General features: G+C 45.9%; 1 long non-coding RNA gene across 2 annotated transcripts; it reads left to right on the top strand.

Annotated features, from left to right (window-relative positions):
- The first annotated feature begins 10265 nt into the window (after positions 1–10265).
- LOC112944935 lies at positions 10266–13328 on the top strand. Of its 2 annotated transcripts, none has more exons than XR_003248882.1 (3): positions 10266–10327; positions 10451–10545; positions 12897–13328. It is a non-coding gene; the product is annotated as an uncharacterized LOC112944935 (long non-coding RNA). The 2 variants fall into 2 exon arrangements; XR_003248881.1 differs by lacking the exon at positions 12897–13328 and adding an exon at positions 10882–10975.
- Positions 13329–23374: the final 10046 nt, after the last annotated feature.

Below are 23374 nucleotides of genomic sequence, written 5' to 3'. Positions count from 1 at the left end.
CTGCTGTGGCAAAGCATCGTGCCCACCCATCTGCAGGACGTGGGGCTTTGGGGGCTTCGCCTCTGTGGCCTTCATTCCTCGGGGACACGTCCGCCCGCAGAGCCCGGTAGCTGCAGGAGGAGAGGACGAGGGACAGCCGAGATCCTCCGTGGCCGCAGCTGGTCCCCCGGGATCGTGGCACCTGCCGGGGGAGCCGCAAGGTCCCTGCCACYGATACCACCCGGGGGGACAGCGCATCTCCACGGGCATTATTTACTGCAGCCACCCCACCAGGCTGATCTCTTGAAGGTCACTCTTGCCCCGCGGAGCTTGGAGGGCACCTCAGGGCCTCTGTGCTGGGTACATCCTGGTTGCTGGAATTTATCTGTGCTTAATATCGGCTTCTGGAAATGGGAGCTTAAAATCCTGAGTCAGGAGGAGCAGCCTTTCTCCCCTGGACCGTGAGAGCCCTAGCACAGAAAAGGAGCCGTTTCTGCGCTCTGGTGTTTCCTGCAGGTTTGAGTAAAGGAGACGGGGGGTTAAAACGTATGGCTCCCCTTACAGAGCATTAAGCAAGCAGCTACACCCAGGACAGGTGTTCTTCGGGGCGTCTATAGGTGGTTGCTTATGCATATTATATAAATGCTCTACAAAGATATCTCTTCCACAAAAGAAACACAATGATAAATAACATTAAAGCCATGTTTGATCAAATAACCGTGCTTGCACAGCTAATGGGAGGAACGGTGAGTGTTTTAGAAGCAGCGCTCCGAGAAGTTCATTTTATGTCAGAGCGGCTTTTCCAGAACCAGTTTTAAAGCTAATTATCAAAGGCAGGCATCTCCTATGCGGTGCCTATGGATCCCCGCTGCGTTTGTTGTTTAGCTTTGCTTGGGAAAGAGTCGCTCAACAGAAGATCATCTTCGTGGTGTCACAGTCCAGGGAGTCGAACACGTCCGAGCTAATCAGCTTAGAACATCACTACCATCTTAATGTGGGATTTGGGACCTTCTAGATGCCGGGTGAGAAGCTGAACTAGTCTGCAAGCACATCACTTTATTCCTTTTGCTTTAAGCAAGAATAATTTGCCTTTTTTCTCTCATCTTTCTTCCTTGTTGTTTTGCCCCTGAAAACTGTGCGGCAAAAGCAACCTCCAGGGTGGACACTAAATCTTCTGATGCAGGCAGAGCAGTGATAACATCTGAACTGAGGGTGCTTTTCCAGGGCATGCTTGACAGATGTAGCAGGGCCTTTTAGGATTTAGTACTGGAGCATATCTATTACCCGCGCTGCAGCACAGCTTGGCAGGAGCTGTGTGGTAATCTCCCATGAATTCTGCCTGACTTATCAGAGCATCTGAGCAGGTTCCTGCAGGATGCAGAGTCACTGCACCAAGTTGGGAAGAGACAGACCGTACGCCTCCAACTCCGTTAACTCCTTGCAGCCCAAAGCCCTTCCCTGCCGAGGGGCAAATTGCTTTTTGTTTTGGGGTACGGATGCATCTCCTTCCCTCCTTCCCGCACTCCCCCATCCTTGTTCCCTGCTTCCCTCCGCGTATGATTTCAAGGAACAGAATCTAATTTCTACATATCTAAGGGGGTAAGAGTAATTGCTTTAATGGCATGGCAGCCTGCCTGTTTCTTTGGCAGAATGTAGTAAATATGATACATGTGCTGGAATTTTAGCTTTCGCTGGTTACAAGTCCAGGGCTGCATTGCATACAGCAGTGTGTGCTGAGCAGCTTTATTCCCTGCCTTCRCCGCATGTATTTTATCTTGGTCTTATGAACAGAGTATTTAATGTGCTGTCTTCATCTGTGATAACAATTACCTCGGTGTTTTGTATTTTTTATGCACACACACATATATATATTAAAATACACCCCACCAAGATTGATCACAAACACAGAATTGTTTAGATCACAGATTAAAGTTTAATTTTGGAGTTTTGCTTTAGGGTTAGAATTAGCTTCAGAGTGTGAGTTGCATAGGAGGCGCTGTAATTTGTTTTAAGGATAAGGCCTTCGGGCGGCTGTGCATAAAATGAGCATGATTCCTTATTCCCACGGTTGATTTTTGAATGGAAGTGCAATTAGAATTTTTTCACCCAGAAGCGCATACAGTACAGAGCAAAGATAATACCTTGAATGCATATCAGCTTGGGGAACTTCTCCTGGAATTTTATTTATTGTTCACCTAGCACTAATTCAAAAAAAGATCCATGCAAACCCTAACAATACACTTGCTCTTTAATTTGGAGTCTAGTGTGTTTGTAGAGACTCTTGCAGGGGCTTTATTATTGCCGAGTGAGATTTCAATGGTGAATTTTAATGTCACACACAGAAATGTGCAACCAGTTATTTCTGACAGAATGGAAACTATTACAAACAAAACACTGGTGTAGCAATGGCCTCTGCTAATCCTCAATTGCTGCAGATATTTTCCTGTCACACCAGGAAGCTGCGCTACCGACTGGTATTGAACAGCCGCCATCTGCATATGAGAGGTATGTAGATGATGATATTTTTTTTTCTGATTATCGATGCCGATCACATTCATCTTCCACAGGAGGAACTGAACAATCGATACTCACAGAATATTCATTTAACCTGTGAAGCAGAGGTGAATTCCTGCATCCAATTCTGGGATGGCATGGTCGCTAAAGAGCTGGATCCTGCCATTTCCACTGCGTGGTATCAAAATGGGATTGCCTCGGGTGGACMCATGCTAGGAAAGAAGATAGGAAGTGGGGATCAGTGTTGCCCAAGTATCAGACTTGGAAAGTCTGTTATCTTAAAAGATTGTTTGTGTAAGGGGATCACAGGCCGAAACGGGACCCCGGGGGCTGGTGTCCTCGCCCGGAGCGCTCCAGGGATGCCACAGTTTTGCAGGGCAGCCCCAATCGTAGCCGCTTCTTCCCTTCACTGAAGGGTGTTTTTTCTCCCTTCTTGAACAATCGGAGAACTTTCTGACATTTACTTTGATGGGGGGGGGAAAAAAAAAAGATCTATTCACTTATTACAARGACCAGGAAGCACAAATCCAGGCTGGCACTCAGACACCTTACACACAAATTGTGTTCAGGTAAATGGTCCCTAAAAATGCCTTCATAGTACAATGTACATCATGGTTGCTAGAAAGGAAATGTAAAGCTCCCCATTACAAAGGATAATACGAAGAAAGGAATGTATTTTCATTATACTCCCATAGTTTCAAAGTATCTCAAGATTTGATTCGGGTCCTAAAGATATTATGAGGCAATATCTTTGTTACCTTCGAGTCAACTACCATGTCTTGACACTTGATCAGTCTGTAAAAGCTCCTGGAAGAAAGAGAAATAAACAATTTTATTCCTCAAACAGGAGCTCATACAGCAGCGTGAGCAAGAACGTTTTTCTTTTTTTTTTTCCTGTAAATACGACTGCAGGTTCTGTAATGGATTTAATCAGAACAGTGGGGTCAAATAATTTGTTTTTGTACAGTTTCTTTTATAGAGATGACCCAGATAAAAAAATAAATAAATTCCCAACAAAGACACTCTCTGAAAATTCCAGGAAACCCCGTGCTTTGAGGCCGCCTTATCCGTGCCAATTAGAAGCGACAGACATGTTTAAACTGAGCCTCTGAGCGCGTCTTTACCCTACGCAGCTGCATTTGCTTATGTAAACCCAGGGGCCTATGGCCTCATGTTACTTTTCCTACCAATTTCTATGTGATCCTTCCACTTCTTTGGAAGGATCCTGGCTCTCCTTCCAGGATCAGTTTTATTGGTCACTCTGCCTCTGCAGGGTTAACTAAGATTTGAAATCCCAGGTAGTGAAATTTATGGGGGGGAAAAAAAAAAAGCAGAGAGCCATGAAATACTAGTACCACCCTATTTGAATAAAAAAAGCAGACTTTTCTGTTTCTCTTTGCTAAATCCTGACAGCTCAGGTCCAAAAACGAAGTGTTGTTTCTTGTTGAGTTTGGTTTTTGTTGTCATTTTTTTCTTTTTGCTTGGTGGATCTCCATCCCGTGTCCATCTCAAGGGGCCCACATAGTGCCCCACTCCTGCCTCTGGCCTAGCAGCACTGGTGGAGAACGTTACCTGTGGCAGGACAAAATCTATCCACTTTAGACAGAAAAAAGGAGAAAAAAGAAAAAAAAAATGGAGGAATGATCAAACCTTCAGCTGATCTATTAACACAATAGACTGTGGGCACATGAAGGAGACGAAGGTAGAAGCGAGTTGGTGGCACAGTGAAAGTCGAAAACACATCAAAAGAATGATAAATACCTGACCTGGACTATGGGAAGTGAATTTTAAAAAGCTGGAGAGAATAGTATGGGAAGMGCTAGGGTTTCAATATCCTAAGACCTTCTAGGTAAAGGCCCACATATTCCCATCACGTGGAGTGCAGCTTCTGTTCCAAAACCAGAAATTACCTGGTGAATTAAAGGAATAGCTTAATTAATGCTGCCAGTAGAGGGAACTGATGTACATATGAGTAGATGCGATACCATTTCTCCAGAAAAAAAAAATGTTTAAAAATATAAATTCAAGCAAAATCTCTGCACTTCAATAGGGGGTCAAAGATGCCATTTACAGCTCGCACCAGACAGTGCCTGGGAAAGACAAAGGACCTGCCTTTTTGTTTGCACCAATATTATTTCTCGCATCTTCTATGCACTTTASTCATGGAATAAAGTCACCCCAAAGCTGATGACCTGGTCACTACAGGTATCCCCGGGGCATTTAAAAATGAGATTTTGGATCAGTACTTGGAGACTTCTGAGTGCAGCTTGAAATGGGCTATTTGAGTCAAAGTAGCAGTTTTTTCTTCAGTTCTTTTGTTGTGGATTTATACATGTTGGTCTTAAAACCAGAACAGGAGGCTGTTGAGGTGAGCTGCTCATGAACTAGCAGAGTTTTCAGCCCTCTAATGCTGTTTCCATTTTGTCCCAATGCAAACAGCAGTGTAAAAAAAGGAAGGAGTAGTGGTGGGTGGTCAGAAAAGAAGTGGCAATGGCAAGAACAAAATACTTATGCTTTGAAGGAAATAAAGAAATAGGGAAAACCTGATAGTAAATAACCCCATGAAAACAAAAATTGTTGACCAGGGCTGAGTATCATTTTTGAAATGTTCTAGTCAAGGTTGTTATTGCYGAAGTTACTGTCTTTAGAACTAGCTGCCAATCTACTGAAGGTGGCAAATCTGTATAAAGGAGCAAAAATGGACTGCAGGAAAAGTGGTGTGTTCATCTACCCATAGGGAAACCTGCACTGAAAGAGGCTTCTTGAGCGGGTGAAGTTCTCACTTCACTTGTAGTTATGGGTAATCCCTTTGAAAAACTTTCCTGTCTCAATACCTGATGTGTTCCTGTATTTAAGAATACAAGGGAGGGAAAGAAAGTAGAAGACTGGTGGAGGCCAAGTCTTGGTTTTGCTGTGGATGGTCATTTCTAATTTTGTTGTTTGAATGCTCTAGTATTTCTCTTTAGAGACACCTGAAACCAGGAGTAAGGAGAGTTTTGCTTAAGACAAAACTGAGAGCATTTTCTCCTGCTGCTGCTTAATTTTAAAATGCAGTTTTAAAATGCTAAATGTTTCTTCAGGTTCTGAAATACTAGGATAAAGTGGTGGTGTGTTTTGTTTTGTTTTTTATTCCCTTCCCAATTCAGGTTTCCGGATAGGATTAGGACTGAATGTGCCAAAAATACCAGGATAGAAGCTGTTCTCATGGGTGTTTCCATCTGGAATCTAATGTAGAAATGCCAGAAATCCTGTAGGAAAACCTGTTCTCATGTGGTTTCCTGCCCGGTCCAACGTTTTTGATATGTTGGGAGAATTTGGATTAGCAGCAGATAAGCAGAGAAACTGGATCTCAATGCCAAACTTTTTGGAAGTTTTTCCATACCCGCTGGAAGCGTTATGAGGCCCATAGGCATAAGGTATATAGTCTCTCCCCTGCTGGGTAGGTTTTAAAGCTGGCTGAATAGCAATAAACAAATGCATGAATATATTCATGAATGAGTAGGGCTTTGCTCTTCAGTTCTTTGCAGGGCTRTTTTAACCAGCTCTGCTATTGAGATAACCTTCGCTTATTTGTGCAAATATTTGTATGTCCAAAAAAGTTTTATGAATCTTTGCAAGACTGTGCATCTGGAAAGTTATTTTCACGTGTTTACTTTTCATCAGTTCCTACTTATTATTCCCCATTTAAATTTCTTGGAGTGTGCGTTTGGGTCTGATTAGCTTGCAGAAACAAATGTCGGGTGTCTTAGGTTAGGGCTCGGCACCCTTTCCAAGCTGATATGCCAGATTTTTCCTTTCCCAGGATTTTCCTTTTGCGCTTTCTTGTCCGAGTGCTCCAGCAGGTAGTACTTGGAGATGCCGATTCTCCCAGAGGCAGAAGGGTCTTGGACAGCAGGGTGTGAGATGATGCCCCAGCCTTCTTGGCTGCTGCTGCTGGGTGTCGTTCAAAGGCCTCCATGACACGGCTGCTCCTGCCCTCCTGTGAGCAGGTTCCCTCCACAGACAACTTCACAGCCGATGGGCAGGAAATTATTCCTGCCAGTTGTTTGGACAGCTTTTGTTTTGGCCTGAGTGCTTTGGCAAGGGCTGTATTTTAGGACCAGTATTATTTCCCCCAAATGTGCATCTCCTTGCTTTCTCTCGGAGTTCCTGCTCTGCCCCTTGGTGCTGGTGCCTGTCACCGCTGTGTGCCAGAAAATGAGGAAATAYCTGTGGAAAAGTGAAGCTGCTGCTTCCAGTAGCACCTTCCAGTGACGGCAGATGTGGGAAAGGAAACGCCTTTTGTGTGAAACTCTGCCCTACCTGCACACCGGGGAGATATTTGGGTGAACCAGGTGCCAGGACTTTGCTTTCCTCTAGAGTTTTTAACTTGAACGAAAGAAAACCTGCTCTTTTTCTAGTAATCCGGTATTTAACGGCTACTTAAAATACCCGCAGGTATTTTTAGGTGCCAGACAAACGTCTTTGTCCCACACTATTAATGGCAAAGACATCCCGCAGCACTTGCTCCSGTTGCTGATGCCGCAGGGGTGACGTCTAGGCCATAACAGGGCCCTGCTCTGGCGGCCTCGCGGCACCGGCAGCTCCTTTGGCCCRGAGCCCGTGTCAGGGCCTGGCTGAGACGCTCCGGAGCCGCTGGCATGGGATCGGCACCTGGAAAGGCCCGTGGCGGGAGCCCGGTGTGCCCAGAGCCCACAGGCCTCGCGCCGGCCCCGCTGCCACGCGTGGTGCCCGTCTCGCCCTCCCGTGTTCGTGAAACGAACCTGGGTTTTGTTGCTGCTGCTTTCACGAAAAATCACAACCCATTCAGCTCCTCTACTGCCATCTGAGTGCAAGCGACTTCCACGTAATCACAGGGGGAAGTGTATCTTTGGGAGTACGTGGCTGAGCCCAGGTGTGAGATCCCTCGTAGCAAAGGAAGAGAGTGATTTTTATTTTATTATTTTATCTTGTGAATCAGGTTTAGCCTCTTTCGCTGCCAGACCGTGGAACCCCGTAGATTCTGTGATTCTGGCGCCTTTGGAAACTGCATTTCTCYGGAGCCCTTCCTCATCCCCGCCCTTGTACAGAGCTGGTTTTATCGGGGCAGTCGCAGGTGAGCGCGTCCTGGGGCCTCCCCTCTTCACCACATCGCCCRCAGCAGCTCCAGGTGGCCGCGGACCTCGTCCCCTCGCCTCGTGTGCGGGCTAGGGGGGCACAAACGCACCCACATGTGCACACCGGAGAGGAAACGAGTTGCTCCTGCCTCGGCAAACTCACCTGGGAGCTGCTTGTTTTTGGCCTGGGCTGTGGACGCGGGATGCACCCGCTGCAGCGGCTGCCGGGGGTGATGTGGGCAGCCCTGGCAGCTGCGTGAGGTTTGCAGAGCCCGTCAAAATGTTTACCGGGGCTGTTTAACAGGGAGATCAATAGCAAGTGCCTCTCTGCTTAGCAAAACAAAATAGGTTTCAGAGCAAAAGCTTTTCAGAACAACAGCAAAAAAAAAAAAAAATCCCCTGGCGTCACTCCAGCTGAGCCTAAGAACGCTGAAAAAAGGGCATCTTTCCTACTTGCTTGGATTTGTTTTCATTACACAGTTATTAGAGTAAGGGAGTATTAGATGGCCGTTGTCAGCGCGAGCCCCTCTCCCTATAAAGCAGGCGTGCTCRGCGGCTCGTTTGCCGGTATCCCGGGCCTGATTTATGGCTGTCAGCCTCCGCGTGACAGTGTCCTGACAAGTTCTGCGGCGAGCGGCATAAACYTGTTCAAGCCTGAAGTGACACTTCTGGGCTGCAGTCCCCCCTTTCCCAGGGAGGAGACTGCCCTGGATCATCCGCGTCTCGGCGTCACCAGGAAATCCACCCGCCTTCTTYTCCGGGGCTCCTGACTTGCTACCAAAAACCGCTCCATTAAATCGCTTCCCTAGGATCCCGTGTTTGCTCCTCAGCAAGGAGCTCAATGCAGGAGGTTTCGGACCCTTTGCTGGCCACGTAATGTCCAATTTGGAAACCGGTAGCGTCTCCAGTTGGAGGCTGACAAATTCGCAGTTTGAGGCTGGCACAAAACATCAGTGGAACAGGGGGGAAAGGGGAAAACGGGTAATTTTCCATTTTCCGGAAGATAGCCCCAAAAGGCTGTTTCAGTACCTTAACGTGGGATAGATATCGGCTGTTTCATTTTAGTTCCATTGAGAAATTCTGAATTATTGTAATAACTGTGAGCAGAAAAAAAAAAAGTTTTACAGAATTACAATTCTGTAATTCCTGATCTTGCTAAAATATATGCTCATGCTTAAATTGAAGAACTGAGGTACTTCCTCCCCATGTGTTTAAACACACCCATTAATAATTAGAGGACTGGATTTATATCCTAACTTTCCAGACAGCTGGTGGTGGTATTTTTTTCTTTTTTCAGTCATCTTCGCCTCTTAAAATGTTGTGATGTAGCAAATTAGCCATTTCTCACCATTTATTCTGAAGAACAGAAATAAGTGAAATCTGTCCTTAAAATTAATGCTGCAGGCATGTGAAATAAATGGTAGTCTACATGGCAGCAACCAAATAAATATGTTTTGCAGCTTTTAGGTGAGAAGAAGGTGGTAAGTAAAATAGAGAGGGAGAAGCTAAAAACATGGGAGATCTTAAGTGTGAAACATGGGGAAGACTCGAGAAAAAGTTAGATCAAAGCATATAGGGATGGAGAAATAGAAAGCAGTGGAAATAAGTACAGGGTACCCTAGTCCGAAACCTTACCTCATTCCCAGCGTACAGTTTTTATTGAGGACGGTTTCCTCTGTCTTTAGATCTGATTCCAAATGTAGCAGCATGTTAAAACAGAATGATCCAGGGTAGAAATAGAGCAGCTCAGACCCATAAAGATGTGACTTCTACCCCATAAAGAGAGACATCACAAGGAAGGTGCAGCCTCTTAAAAATGGTGAGATTAGATCAGATGCAATTAGTGAGAACGTTGTCCTGGGGCTCAAAATCCCGGATCTGGGCGCTCAGAATTGCAGCGTGGACCCTCCCAGCTGTGGGGTGGGAACTGGGAAGCCCCCAACTCCAGAAGCCACAGCAGATTTGAGTGGATTTATCCCATTTCAGGAGCCTCGTCTCTTTTGGAAATACAAACCAGTTGCAGTCCGGGGATTTCCTGYGCTGGGCAACGTGTGGCAGCCCCTTTGGCAAACAGCTACCCTGCGGAGGTGCCTCCTCTCTAAAATTCGCCCTTTCTCTGGCTTCTGCTCCCGCTTCTGACAGCTTTCTCTCCTAGATGGAAGCGCCCTGCTGCATTTATACTTTTCTGGCCAGTGTCACTGTAAAATGTGTCCAGGACCCTCCGTGATCTTTGTTCACGCTAAGGCTCATTTTCAGAGGCTTTCACCATTCTTCTGCCAATTCCCTGAATCCTTTACCAGTCCCAATGTCCTGCTTAACCATGGGGATTGTGTGCACATCCCAACAGCCCGTTTTCCAAAGGCACAAGCAGGATAACATCCCTCTTCCTCCTCAAAACTCTTCCTCCTTTACCCAAGGTTGGCAGCAGGCTCTGTGGTACCCTGTTGCACCAGCAGCTTAAGCTCAGCTGGTACTAACCACCACGTTAGCATCTCCCAGGGTGCTGGTGAAGTTCCCTTTCCTTCCTGGGTTCGTGACCATGCTCAGCTGCAATGGCCCTTGTTTGCTTCACAGTTTGCCGAGCAGTTCCCAGCGCTTTCATGTAGCCCTCCTGCAGTCTCCTGTCACCTGCAGACTTTATTAATAATTATTTTATTCTCTTTTGTTTTGTTTTTCTTTTTAATGGTTGATTTAAAATGTTAAATAGCATGGGACTAAGAACGTACGCTGCTGGCCTGGTTAAAGTCGTTCCTACTGRATTTGGGGATTTCTATTCACAATTGTAATTTTAAACGTAAGGCACCAGTTTCAATCTATTTTAATTTGCACCCTGTTTATTTTATATTATTTTACCTACTTAGTCAAACCAGCGCATAGAACCTGATCGCGCACCTTGCGAAGATGCCAGTGCACTAGAGCAGCAGGATCACCCTTATCGACCCAATCTGCGACATCGGTAAAGAAAACTTTGATAAAATCTATTTCCTGCAAACCCACATTGCTGGGAGCAATTTGTATTCGCTCCTTTTACATGATAATACATAATTCCTGGATTAACTGTTCCATTATCTTCCTGGGGATCAGCCTGACAGGCTGCTCACTACCTGCAGGACCCCATCCGCTCCCTTTCAGTTTTGAAGAAATTTTGTTTTCCTTTGGTCCTCTGCAACCTCCCCAATAGTCCCAGTCTCCTCAAGGAGCAGTGGGATGGGGGAGCTTCCCAGCAAATTCCTTTCAAACTCGTGACATGCGTTTTCCAACTGGCTGACTTGAAACCGTCCATCTCTTCCAGCTGCTGTTTGAAACCCCTTTGAGTCATCGCTGAGACTGAAAGTGATTCATTATTTTTAGAAATACGTATATACGTATTCCCAAATATGGAAGAAAACTATTCATTGAAGCCTTATATGTTTTCCTTAGTATTATTAAATTTCTACTGTCTTTGTCCAGTAACAGATGACAACATTTTTGTTCTCAATATGTTTTTAAAAATCCCAGATATCCTTTCCTCATTGATTTCCTTTTTTTTTTTCCTTTCTGTGTCCCTTTATCAGTTTTATACAGTTGTTAGCTTTTGCTTTACAACTGTTATTATCAGTTTTCCTCTATATCATTTGTTCTTTGTGTTAAGATAAATGTGTTTTCCTTCTATGTCTCCTTTTACCCTAAAAATAATTTTAAAGTAATGTCAGTTTATTTCTTGGTGGTGGAATTATAGGGCCTTTGAAATCTCGGAATGTATTCTAGAGGATTTCCTCATTACCATGAAAAGGTTTCTTCTTCCATTTCTCTGTAGCTGATATTGCTCATAATTATTTTAGCATTGTGAAAATGAATTTTTTAAGCAGCAGTTATATTTGTGAATGTACATMCTGGAACTCACAGAAAAACGCACGCTACTTGGGACTTGATTCTATATGTTGACAACAAATATAATCAAGTCACGATCAGCGGCATCTAAGTAACCATTAATTTTTACATCTGGGAGCAGCTCCTCTTTATCTGTCACTAGGCAGTCTGCCCCAAGCTGGGCTGAGTGAGGAAATTGGCTGCCTGCAATTTTTGAAATTCTGAGTACTTTTTAGTACTGGTAGCCTGAGAACACCAGCATATGCCATTCAGATTGAAGTCCCATATGTTAACACAGCTTTTTTTTACCAACACATGATAAATAAGTCTTTAAAGAAGCTGGTCATCCTTTTTTTTTTTTTTTTTTCTTTTTAATGGCATTTTTGGTGGTGTGTTGCAGGCACCAAATAGCTCACTGCCTTCTATTTTATTTGTGAGAACGTTGCTCTACCTGCAGCCAAGATCTTTTACTTCTGACTTGTACTGATCTGCAGAGGTCATGCAGTTCCGAGCAAGTGAACCAGCCGCTTTCCTGCCCTCTGACTGGGCTGTAACTGTTCGTTTTTGCATGCTGATCATGGGAGTTTTCCCCGTAATATCAACCAAGTCAAATTTATGCTCATAAATCAGCAATTCTAATTCCTGCCGTTTATTACCCGACTTCCAGCAGAAGTGTATAGGCAATTAAATCATTTCATCCCTTTGTGTATGTGGATGCTTTTGTAATTTTGTTCTCAGCAACATGATCTTGAACTACAACCAAAACCCTCACACCACTTACCCCCTCAGCAGTTATATGTGCAGGATTTTCTGTCTTTTTCTGTTCCTAGGACAGGAAAAGTCCCATAAGATCATCTGGCTATGCCTGTCTTTAAACTCTCTCCCGAGTCCCCTAAATATATTGCAGTTTGTGATGTTCCTTTTAAAGATGTTTTGTGAGATCTACTGCCCCCAGAGCTTCCTACGCCGCAGACTTGAAGGGCTTCTTGTTGCGCCCGTGGCTACTTGCCTGTCTCTCTCCATTCTACRCTGTCTTCATTGGAAGCCTCTTGCTTGATCTCCATAGCTAGTGGGCTGAACAGCTGCAACACAGGAATATTTTACACTTCCCTGCTCTGTTTGACCGGCCACTTCTGCAGGGAGATTTTCCTTGACTTCCCTTATGAGGACACAGCGACAGGGTGGAATTTCTCTGGACATCTCCTCTCGGAAGGCAGCCTGACCCTCTGTTATCCATATGCCCTTCTCTTGGCCCTTCATGTAAACTTCCAAATGGGCTGTCACAAACTGCTAAGTATCTTTCCCATTTTCTGCCCTCTCTRGTTCCGACCATTTTCTTTCTTTCTTTCTCGAGGGGAGGAGCAACCTTCTGATGAAGGTTGGTCAAAACTGCTAGAGTTTTTCCCGTGCTTTGTTGCACCTGTGGTTGCACTTCCAAACCACAGCTCTTTCTTTCAGCTTTGTTACCAGTTGCACAGCAGTCTGAAGACATCTCTTCAGAAGAAGAGAAAATGGAGTGCACCCATTGCAGCTCTCAGCCTCGCTTGTGCCGCCAGCCAGCACGGTATTGGTGTCCTGTGACAAGGGAAGTTTCTCTGATGCCTTCAAATTCCCTCTGAAATTCTTCTGTTTGTGGTTCCGCTTTGCCTTGCAACCAAGGTGAGCTGCTTAGTGCCAGCCTGTCACTGACCAGGATGTGTTAATGGCTTCAGATGCTGGCTCTGATCAGAAAGATCCAAGGATTTGAGCCATGAGTCCTTCACGTGAGAAATGAACAAATGGGCATTTCTTTCCTGATCTGTGTGAGGGTCCCAAAACCTCGTCACGCAGCCAAACCGGAGACCAAGGTAATCACATAGGATCAAGCATCTGGCCCTTCGAGATTTTTCATCTGGAAGTGCTGGAGCCTGCGTGGCTTCCTCTGAAATACAGTTCCTGAGGTGGCTTGTAATGTCAGGCTGTAATTCAGCTTGTAATGTCAGGCTGAAGTGGCCCTTACAAAGTTGTTCGCTGAATGAATATTGAGAAAAAAAAAAAAAAAGAAAAAAAGAGATTTTGAATCTGTCCCTGTGGAATATCATTTTCCCACCGTTAGCCCAGCAAGATGACTTCCCAAGAGCTCTCTTCAAGTGGTAAATAGAGCTGTCTCAGCCACAACAACATAAAGAGGGATGAGATTAGTGATAAATATATTGTAAAGGGCCAACTTAACTCTAATTGTGTTTTGTTTAATGTGGTCATTAAAACAGTTAACTGTCTGCTAAGTGGCTGTTTGTGTGGATACCACTGGTCAGGAATGACCCTGATGTTATCTGAGGGACCATAGCAGCCCCTTTCCACCAGAGATGGGCTCAGCCTTTCATCTTTCCAGAGCTGAGCTCTTCCAGTTCTAACAGGCTGGTCTAAGCTGTGAGACGGTGCGAGGCAGACAAGCCTTAGTGATGCTCTTCTCCCATCCTGCCCTCAAGGTGTTTACACACTTGTGGGGCTGAGGTTGTSCTATGGGCATGGGGAGCTGCAGAGTTAGGGGGCTACAAGGCACTCGGTAGCCCCCAAACACCAGCCTAACAACCAGGACACACTACAAGGGAGACAACAAGAGAGCTGTCCCACACCATCCCATTCCCTGCCGTGATTCCTCTGCTTTCCCAGCCACTGCTTGCCAGAGGGACATGAAAACAGATGATCCTCAGCTGGGTGCTCCGATGTGCCTGTGGGCTGGCCCTGGGGAAGTGTGGTCACTCACCAGCTGCACCATCCTACCTTAGAGCTGCTGCTCTTTCTCCTGTATACTCACTTTTTATCTTTCTCTCTCTCTCTCTCTCTCTCTTTTTTTCCCCCCTCCATTCCCTCCCTCTCCCCTGTTTTTCAGTCCCTACCTGTGTGTTTTCCAGGCTCAGCAATGCCTGCAGGCAAAGCCTCCAGGGTTAGACTCAGCAGAAACAGGTGTGACCAATAATCCCTCTGCTAAGGGAAATGTGATGGAGCGAGGGGAAGCAGGGCATGACTGAAGGAGTCCTGGCTTTAGTTGGAGTCCTGTTTGCCGTTGTGGTGGAKCCAGGTATGTCCTTGTCTTGCTTTTGCAAGCAGGTTGTTTTCCTTTTTCAAACTGTGCTTGGGCACGTGTTGCTGTGGCTGAGAGTGTTGATTTTTTTTTCATATAGGAATATCTAATCCTTTGAGATGCCAAAGAGGATTGTGCTTGTTTCAAACCATACCCAAGTGAACTTGTGAAAATCAGAAATGCTTGGGCAACTTGAAGTGAAGTAAGGGGGGAAAAGTATAATTGTTTGGGGGGTATTAATGTGAAGGTTTGGTGTAGTTGTTCTGGGCTAAACAGAGCTCAGAGAAATAGGTCTAGCTTGTATTTGGAGGTCCTCCTTTCTCCATGGATAGAGGAGGAAAAGGCCAGGAGGGAATCGCTTGTGCTTGTTCACAAAGCAAGGGGCTGAGAGGGCCAGCTAGAGACTGAACAGAGTGGTTTGGTTTGATTAGCTAAACACCTTTATGAGCTGTGCTACCACTTCCAAATGTGTAATTTTTAAGTGAGGTTATTCTAAAAATTCTTGCTGGGATCTTGGGAAATGTTTTGCTCCACTTGGACTTATGAAACTATTGCTATGAAAGGAAGAAGGAAAAACYCTCTCCTGAGCACACGGAAGAAAAAGTGTTTCTTCCCACTACCTTGTTGCCTTCAAAGAAGGCGAGGTTTTGTTTTTGCTCTCCAAATCTGTATAGATAATTAGCAGCRATGATTTGTCCTTAAGAGGCAGCTTTGGCCCTGCATTCAGAGAGAAGTGTGGTTATTTTAGACTTAGCAAGGGTGCTTTGGGTTTTGATCGCTGGCTTTGGTTTTCTTGTTATTCATATTGATTGCTCCAATTTGTATGCTGTTTTGCTCTGTGAGTTGTTGATCTGTTTTGTTTCTGTTCTGTTTTTCAGTGGCTATGGGTTTCTAATCTTCTGTTTTCTTCTTAGGCTTTGAGGTTTTAATTCAGTGGTATGTTTTCTGGGATACTTCTTGCTTGTTTTGGCACKGCTGTCGCTTGGTAGTGTTGCTTGTCCCTTCCTTCCTGGGGATGAGGTTGAGAGGAGGGGGAAAGGAGGCCATGCCCTGGGTGGTGATGGGTGTGCAAGAAAGCCAGTTTCCTGGAGTTTAGATGGAAAACTGCCCTTGAGGAGTCGCTGTCTGCTGCTTATTGCCTTGCCCTTGGTTGGAAGGGCTAAATCCTCATGCTGATGGGAGTTGCAAGCTTAATGCTTCTTGGGAATATATCCCAAAACATATYCTTTACTAAAGGGATTGCACTTTATAGGGCTGCTGTGTAGCAAAACCAACCAAACAAATAAATAATAAAAAAAAATAGGGTTTGAAAGAGGCTTTGAAAGAAGAAGAGAATGTCTTTGAGCAAGAGGCCGTGGGCTCGTGTTCTGTAGGATCCATTCCCGTTGCCTGTTCTCAAGTGCTCTGAGTCTCCAAACCCCTTTCAGACTCATTCACTTGTGCAAAGCAGCTGATGTCGGCTCTGGTGTCCGTACAGTTGGGAGCCCAGTTWAGCCAGTGTTTGGGCAGAGTCTGGCACCCAGTTTCTAAAGCCTCCCTGCTGAGCGCCCTCAGGAAAGCAGGATCTGTGTGGTCTTCCTACTGCATAAACATTGGTGCTCTCTGGTCATGAATTTAAGGAGGAGTTGCCAATATTGACGTTATCCTAATGAAACCAAGGGGGCTTGATAATACTCACTTGAAAAACTAATTGACGACAATCTGCAGGCTTTAGTTTTTAAGCTGATGCTTGTTGGCCAGAGGCACCGCGTGCTTGTGTGCATGGATGGGCTTTCTTCTTTYTTAAAACCTTTGGAGTGAGTTTTTTGGATACTTCAAACGTCCCTTTTTCTCACCCTCAGATTGTTCGCCGCCTCCCCAGCAGAGTGACATATTGTTTGCAGAGGAATTTGACAGGCTCAGATGGCACTAGCTGCTGCAAGATTTTTTAGTTCTTGTTGGTGCTACGACAGGTCTCAACAAATTCCCTCGCCCACTCGCCCGTGGTGCATAAGGAGCTTTCTCTCTAGCGAGAGGAGAGCTTGCCCATCAGTTTTGTCAAAATCTCAACTTTCTTTTAAGCATAATCCAGAAATTCGAGCTTCTTCAGTGTGACACAGATCTGCTGTGAGGCAGTGTTGTTTGCAGATTTGGGCAGACAGACAAAGGCAACGTGAGCTCCCTAACAGCCSTGTTTGGCTTCGCTAGGGAACTGAGCTACCTGGGATGTGTGCTGGGAAGATCCTCTGGTGGGGAAATCCTTTCCCGTCTGCTGCACTTTGTTTCTATGCCCTAGGGCAAGGGAGTCCTCTCTCTTGCTSTATCTTTGCTGTATAAGCAGGCTGTGACGGATCTGCAAATCTACTGGTCCCATCCAAAATACCCACCAGGTGTATGAGGAGACATCCGTGCCTACAGCACGAACTCGGGAGCTGGTAACCAGCTCCTGTGCTGYGATTCATCCGGCCTGCTTCAGGCATCCAGGATAAGCTGAAGCTCAACACATAAAGCATGCTCTGCATACATGCCAACCAAGCCATATGTATTTTATGTTCAATTTAGTTTGGGACCTATTTCTGCCATTCAGCCTAGTGTAGCTTTGTGATTCTTCATCTGGGCCCATTGGAAAACACTGCTGTGTATGCTCTGGGGAGCTTACTCCTCCTTTATTTGCAGACAGCTCCTCCTCRTGTGATCATTTCTTTCCACGAGGGACAGCCCATTAAGAAGTAAGGGTCACGATGGCTTGACTCGAGGAGGACCTTGGTCCAAACGCAGCCTCTCAAGGTTATCCCCAAGCAGGGCARTCCCGGAGCCTCCCCACTTCTAGGCCTTTCCTTGGCATAAATAACACTAGCCTGAGGGTGGCTCTCATCAGTGCCAGATGCCCACAGCTAGAGCAGCAGGAAATCAATGGGGCGTAGGGATATCCCAGCCACTTCACTCTGTCACTAATAGCTCTGGTGGCGCAGGAGTCCCTCTGGCATTTCCACATTACCTGGAGATTTCCCGAGGCAGGAGAAATCCTAAGGACAATTAAGCCTGTTTTATTTAGGGCTGAGCTAAGCCATCAGAGTGGCATAAAGCAGCCTAAATGGACCAGAGGATCTGGCGCCTTCTGTGAAAGCTAATCATTTTCTGAGGTGGCTTGATAATTTCTGAGGAGGATGTAAAATAATTCACACCTATGAGTAGCTCTTAATGAACAGAAAGGCCTTTCTGCTGCATGTCCTGAAATTGTGCCTTTTTTTCCTTTTTTTTTTTTTTTTCCCTTTTTAAATGATGATGCTTGAGCTCAGCAAAGCGAGAGGGAGACCGTGGCAGTAGCAGGAGCTCAGGGCAGCGTCTTTGTTGCTGTTTTCATCAGGGTTAAGGACTCGGTGACCGCTGGGGAACCTTTTATGGGCAAACTGGCTAGCAGCCAGCCCTGAAAATGCGCTCTGCCGACTCCTTGATTGGTCACTAGTCCATCAGCAGCAGTGGAAACCTGAGAAATGTTTGCAGCAAGCCACGTGAAAAGCAGGTGCTGTAGATCAGGGTGTTGGGGTTCAGTCCCAGCTGGGAGATGCGACGAGGGAGGCAGTGGTTCCTGCTCCTCTCTGTGTKTGTGAGCATCCACTGCCCCACGTGCTGCCCCCCGGCCGCTGCCTGCTTGCCATAGGATTTTTGATCCTCGTCAGTGCTTGGATTTGCACGGAGCAACCCCAGTTCTCCAAGTGAATTTTTGCTAAATCCCCTGCAAAAGTGGGTTTGCTGTTCCTGGGGGACGTGGAGCCCAGACCCCTGTGGTCTATCGCTTCCTGCTCCCAGATCCCTGCACTCCCGTAACCAGCCTTTCCATGAGCCTGTCTGTCAGCAGAAACCAGGGAAAGGTTGTGACAGATATAAACCTGCTCCCYGGTCCTTTATGAATACAGAATTTCTTTTTTACCCCTTTTTTGGGGGTGGGTGGGAAGAGCTGCCTGTCCACGTAGTTCCTCGTTATTCATCATTCGAATGTGGTGGTGTTAATAAAAGCAGCAAAGGGAAGCGTGATCCGGCCAGGGAGCCACCACAAAAGAGGAACAAGGGGGCAGGCGGGAAGTGCTGGTCCCGTGGAGAGGCGCAGCCGCTGCGGAGCACGTTTTAGTGCTGCGCCAAGCCCAAAGAAAACACCTCGGGTTTTATTTTTATTTTTGCAGCCTCCGTGGTCTGCAGATGCTGAAACCTTTTGTGGGGGGAGGATGCGAAACCTTTTAGGGGGATGCTGAACTGAAACATTTTAGTGGTTGGGGAGCAGGATTTTGTAAAAGTTTCAGAAGAATTCCCTGCCCTCGGAATGGCATGTTTCAGGATCGGACAAAGTGCCTGTGCTTCCCACAGGAAGGCTGCATGCTGTAATTTTTCTTTCCTCCACCAGATCGAACACATTGCTATCTAACAACCTAGTCCTACCACTACCTACCACTCCTGACCACTGTAGTTGGTCAGGAGTTAAACAGAGGCCTGAGAGCTCTGATGCTGTCCATGGAGTTGTTTTCATAAGTAGTAAAATAACAAAAGAAAATGAAGCTATTAAGGTAGGAGGGTGAAAGCGGAGCCCTTTGCCACCCGCCATCGCCAGGAAGGAGCAGGCAGCTCCAGTGACAGGCTGCGTGCAGTGCTGCGACTTGTCAGCGACGGAGACTTGACAAAACCCCCTTTTTATAGCAGTTTTGAGAAAAATTTAGTAACAACTAAGTGAACCACTGAAGCCAGCTGAGCTGAACAAGGGAATAACGAGGAAACAAAAAGCCCAGTGTGTGTCTGTTGCCTGGGGCAAGCGGCAGCTGATGGATAAAGTGACAGACAGTCCTCTCCTCATTTCCATTTTAATCTCTGCCTGCTAATTGTCATCAATATCGGTAGGGTCACCGGACCCATGGCGCTAGTCTGCTGCTCTCCGTGGGGCTGCCCGGCCCAGGGGACAGGCCCGCTGGGACAGCGGCAACGCTCCTGCGTCCCGAGGTGGTTCCTGTGTGTGGAGCTGCTGGATGGAGCYGGCGTGGGCCCTAAGTGTTGAACGTGGAGGCCCGGAGCGAGGCCTAGCTCCCGGCATGGCCCAAGCATGAGTTGTGCCCGTGGTGACTCCTGAGGCACCTCCCGGGGCCAGCTCATACCCAGGCCATGGTGCTCTGCTGCTGAGCGGAATAGGCTCTGTCCTGAGTTCTGGACCTTCACTTCCACCAGGCCCGTATACATGGAGGGGTTTGGGGCTTTTCTAGAGTAAGAGGAGGAGGCCAAGCTTTTTCTCCTGATGTTCCTTCTCCTGAGGTCCCAACATGTTCTTACCAAGCAGAGCACCTCAACAAGCTCAAGCATCCAGGGTGCTGTAAAACTCATGACAATTTTCAACTTTCCTTTTTTTTTTTTCTCTCTCTCTCTCTCTCTCTACAGAGCCCCCTCCATCTGTGGTTAACTTGCTCTGCCTATTTTCTTTCTCCACTTTTTCCTTCATGTTTGCCTGTCCAATGCACAGTGCTCCATCATTGGCACTCCCTTGCGAGCCCTCCTCATCTCTCCTGCATTACGCTCTTCCCGTGCCCTTTCAAACACTCTTTACAGCCGTACCCCCTGGATCACCTCCTAGCTCCATCTCCCACCACACAACCATGTTTTCAGATGCTAAAGTGATAAAAATGGGCCTAGTTTTGCTGTTGATTAGGGATTTTGCCAATTCAGTGCAGTGCTGACTGTGCAGGTCCTGAAAAACAAATATTCCTTGCTTGGGAGARGAGCACCATTGACTGCGCTCCAGGATGAGGTGGCTTTGTGCTCCCACCACCTGGTGCAGGTGGTGCCTCTTCTGGGAGCAGTGAGAGGTGTTTGCTTTCTAGCAGAAGCCCCGCTTTGCCCTGTCGTGATCCTTGCTGGATTGCTMTTTCTGTGCCTCTTGCTCTTCTGTTTAACTAGCAGGCTAGGAAGTGACCATGGCAAGACTGCAGGGTTCTCCTCTGGGTGTGCTGGTTTACTGCCTCGTTACACCACGCTGCRGAGCCTTGCTCCACGCTGTGAGGTTTGGTGCCATTTTGTCGTTTGGGCTCTTTGGAGTGAGTCACCGATGCTACGAGGGCAGGGAGTGGCACCCAGGGAACAAGAACAACTTCTGTGAAGGTGCCTGCTGCAAGTTTTCAGATTCGGGCATCGTCCTCCTGCTCCGGGGACACAAATCTTCAAAGACCCAAGCCTTGCACCTCCGGGTCTCCTGTCCTTATCAGTAACATATTTGCAAAGCTGCCCTGCTGTGATCACTGGTCTCCACCAGCTTAAATTTGGGGAAATGCTTTACACTGCCTTTCTCCTCCCCTCCTTCAACCCCTGCAGATCTATGTACGAGAAAAGGAAGATTTAGTGTTTGAAYATGAGCACTGGTCAGCCAATCTGCAGCGTATCTTCTTGAAAACCCMAAACAGGTGCTCTTGGGCCATCAAAGTCTTGAAGCAGTTAAACTTCCTTTCACCTCTGTTGCAGTTCCTTTAAAAGAAATAGAGAGATCTTCAAAAGGTGGAAGGGTGGCAGGCCAGAAACGTAAAGCGTGTGCAATCACTCAGATACAAGTGGCACCACTAAAAATTGCCTTCATATATCAGCTTATGGTTTACACACTGTGGCAGAAAGGACGCTAAAAGGTCAGCAGAAAAAAAATATATATGTCAAGCCTGGAGCTGTGACTCCAAAGGTGTGGAAAGACATGATCTGAGAAGGGTTCTAGAGGGACTGGATAAGTGCTTGATATGGCAGGGCTTTTTTATTTTATTTTATTTTATTTTATTTTTTTGTAAGGAAGCCGCTTGCAAACGTCAGCACAGAAGCCAAGGTATATACTGGCAGTAACCTCTTGCTACGACCCCTGGTGACAAGACGGATAGTTCCATTCATCTGTGGGTGAACAGCAGAGGCTCTCTGCATTTTTTACTTGAAGCCCTGGATGAATTTGTTTGCGGAGGGGAATGTCACTGCCGTGAGTGCTCTGATCGCTCATGTGCCCCTGGTGAAGTTGGTTATTTCGGAGCGGGGGGGATGCAGGGAGAGGAGGGACGTGAGCTCCTCTCTGAGGGTCTCCGGGATGCCAGCTTATATCCTACAAAACATCCCCAACCAAACAGTAATGGAGTGTGTGGCTTGGAAACGGGAAGGATCAGCAAATACACCGTAAATTAATAATGTGCCCTTTTAGTAGCAATTGCCTTGTGAAAATCGGTAAGGTTTTTATTTTTTTCCCCCCTCCTTTTTTCCCATCCCACCTTGTAGAAATAGTTCTGAAATAAGTGGGTCTCACTGGAGTTTTGTTTAAGACTGACCCCTTACTTTATTAACCGTGTAACATTTTAAGGTTGTTTTTTCCTCTCTGTCTCCTCCAGCAAGTCTCTATTGATCACTGTTTACAGTTATAATCCCTTTCAAATTTATCATCCATGACTAACACCACATGTATTGATTAGTGCTGACGGATGTCCCTGTATGGTATATACCCACAGTGACTCTGGCCAGGGAAGTACAGTAGATACACTTTTTTTTTTTTTTCTTTCTCTCCTTCATTTGCTTTTTATAGCTTTCTGCTCCCCCCTTTTGTTCTCTGTGTGGCTAACCTATTTCACATGAACGCTGTGGGATTAACATGTCTAAATTTAGGACATTTTCTTTATTCCTGAGGAGGTCTTTGGAGCAGCAAAGAAAAGAAAGGGTACTGGTGGGTTTTGTTTATTGTTGCTGGATTTTTCCCCCCCMCACAACTGGGAAGCCATTGGAAGCAGACAGGCCCTGTAGGAGATCAGATTTATGAGGGACATCCACATGTCTTAACCTAAAGCCTAAAGTAACAAAGATGTAAGGGCTAGTTTTTTTAGGGACAAATTAGATGTCACTGGTGACTAAGGACAAGGTGTCCGAAATCTGGACTATAAATGGAGTCATTTGTCAACAATGCATTTTTGCTTGCCTACTGCAGCATTTCCTCCATCTCTTCTTGGCCAGAAATAGAGCTTAAGGTTAATCTCTCTTCTCAGCCACCTTGATTAAACTTGAATTTACAAACTTAAAAGGAAGAGGAAAAGCAGCCTCGGGTGACCTCAAGGATTTTGATGCAGTAGCTGTGTACAGTTTTCCTCTTTTAAGGTTCATAATGGTTTTAGGTAAACTCAGAGAAGCTTTCTGCTTTTTTTTTTTCTTTCTACGTATTTTTTTCCCTTTCTTTCTCCTTTTCTGGCTTTGCTCCAGTTCACAGATGAGTGTGAACTACCTCTTCCAGAGGTTCCTTTTAGATTTTAATAGTCCATTTGTAACTTTTCTTTTTGTATTTTATACAATAGCTTTAATAGAGGTTCTTGTACATGCGTTTCATTCAGGTGTAATAAGGCAGGAAGTATATGACAGAGTGGTTAAACCTCAGTAAAAAAAGATTTTTAATAATCATTTGGCATTTATTTAATATACAACAACTGTCTTATTAAATCTGACTCTTAAGATTTAATAGGGTAGTTTATTGTATTACTGTGTYGCAGTAGCGATGCAGTTATGGTTGAAGAGGCATTTTCATTATAAACTCCTGTTTGTGGGTGCAGTACCTCTTTTATTTCAATGTGAAATCACTCACTGTACTACTGAAGTTTTTCTTTCATCTCCTTCTTGGAAACAAGGGCATTTAGATGTTAAAACAAAGAAGAAAACTAGCAGTTGCTGAGGAGCAGCATTAGAGCTGAGAATTAAAATGCACCGAAGTCAAAGGGTTCAGAAAGATGGAGCTTTTGAGACGCTGGACCCTGATCAAATTGCTTTGCCCATGTCTGTTAAAGCAGAGAGTTGGCAATTTGTACAATAATGTGTGGTGTCACTGTTTTGACAGAGAGGCATGCTGGCAAGATGTAATCGTCAGAAG

This window comes from Nothoprocta perdicaria, unplaced genomic scaffold, assembly GCF_003342845.1.
Source record: "Nothoprocta perdicaria isolate Ctin4 unplaced genomic scaffold, notPer1 scaffold_179, whole genome shotgun sequence".
NCBI lineage: Eukaryota > Metazoa > Chordata > Aves > Tinamiformes > Tinamidae > Nothoprocta > Nothoprocta perdicaria.
This window is presented reverse-complemented; position numbering and strand designations above follow the sequence as displayed.